Below are 2,065 nucleotides of genomic sequence, written 5' to 3'. Positions count from 1 at the left end.
TGCAGATTTTTTTACTCTGCAGCAGGATAGTACTTGTAAATACTATTCTGCTGAAGTGTAAAAAACTCTGCAGCAGGATAATAATAATACTTGTAAAAACTAGTATTTATAAGTACTATCCTGTGACCCTGCTGTGGAATAAATTCATAGATTCATAGATGTTAGGGTCGGAAGGGACCTCAATAGATCATTGAGTCCGACCCCCTGCATAGGCAGGGAAGAGTGCCGGGGCTAGATGACCCCAGCTAGATGCTTATCTGTGCTCCTCTTGAAGTCCCCCAGGGTAGGGGAGAGCACCACCTCCCTTGGGAGCCCGTTCCAGACCTTGGCCACTCTAACTGTGAAGAAGTTCTTCCTAATGTCCAATCTAAATCTGCTCTCTGCTAGCTTGTGGCCATTATTTCTTGTAACCCCCGGGGGCGCCTTGGTGAATAAAACCTCACCAATTCCCTTCTGTGCCCCCGTGATGAACTTATAGGCAGCCACAAGGTCACCTCTCAACCTTTTCTTGCGGAGGCTGAAAAGGTCCAGTTTCTCTAGTCTCTCCTCATAGGGCTTGGTCTGCAAGCCCTTAACCATACGAGTGGCCCTTCTCTGGACCCTCTCCAGGTTATCCGCATCCCTCTTGAAGTGCGGTGCCCAGAATTGCATGCTGTACTCCAACCGCGGTCTGACCAGCGCCCGATAGAGGGGAACCAGCGCCTGATAGAGGGGAAAAAAAAATTAGTTTACTCCAGCCTAATAGGGGTGCATGTGTAGGCACCGAGATGTTTACTGTACAGCTAATTAGTCAACTGTGCAATAAACATCTCATGTAGATGTGTCCTATGTGAATCCAGTTCACTCCTTAGATGTGATCCATGACCAAATATTGTCATACTCTGAGGTAGAGTATTGTTCAGACCAGGTTCTCTGACACAGAAAGCATATATATCTACACTAAAGCTAAAGGAATATTTAGTTTGAGTAAGCTAACTCATTATAGCAGCTGTTATAGAGGGACGGATAACTCACATAACATACAAAGTCTACAAAGGAAGTATACATATTTTGGGCATTTTAAGAATAAGGAGATAAAAAGAGAAGAGAGGAGAGGAGAGAGAGAGGTTCAGATTATTAGGAATGTGTTATTTTCTCTTCCCTCTTGGCTGTTAGTTTGAATATGGCTTAATCAGTATGTGAGTAGAGAGGTTTCTGTCTCATTTCAGGAAAATACTTGAGCATGGGCTTAAATCTAGCCTTCTTCAGTTAGATCTGGAGACATATTATTGACATCTTGTAACCATATGCAGAAAAATGTAATTAAGAATTGTAAGATGATGTAGAGGCACTAGCATTACTCTGGGTGGGCCAGCAGGTCACCAGACCTAGGTCCCGGCTTAGAAGGTCTGTCTGAATGTCAGCACACCCCAGGCAGCCTTTTCTATGGCAGCAATAGCAGCTGGATGTGCAAACACTATGTGTCTGTAGCAGCTGCAGCAGATGAGGGCAGAAGAAGAGCAATGCAGCAGCAGCAGCAGCAGCTGGAGGAGTCCTCAATCATGTAAGACAGTGATCTTGGCCCCTCCTCTGGCAGGGTTTTGCCCAGGATGCAAACCTTCTTATTACGCTTGTGTCTCAAGATATTGAGGCAGCCATACTGTATTAGGATGCCAGAAGGCAAGTAACTTTGGCTTTTCTATTCCCAACAAATATGGGCCTCAAGTGACATGAAAAGCTTGAAAAAGTAAGCGGGACAATACTCACCGCATAATTGCCATCTACTGACACATCCATGGAGTAGCACTGGCCATAATTGAGACAGATCCATTGTAAAGAAAAGAGGGAATAAACTTTTCTAAAAGTGAGAAGATTTGCAAGGGAAAAGAACTTGCAACTCAGAACTTCCTATAAGACTTAAAGGAACTCAAGTAGAATAGGTGGGATGCAACCATAAAAATAATTATATGTGAAAAATCAGATTTTTTCTTCTGAAATTCAGTTATGATATTTGCAAAGGCTTAAAAGCTTCTTATTAAAGGTCAGGTCTTTCCTGAGTAGATTATGTTGGTTGCTTAGGAGAAAG

Source organism: Alligator sinensis, unplaced genomic scaffold, assembly GCF_000455745.1.
Source record: "Alligator sinensis unplaced genomic scaffold, ASM45574v1 scaffold482_1, whole genome shotgun sequence".
NCBI lineage: Eukaryota > Metazoa > Chordata > Crocodylia > Alligatoridae > Alligator > Alligator sinensis.
Note: the sequence above shows the minus strand (reverse complement) of the source record.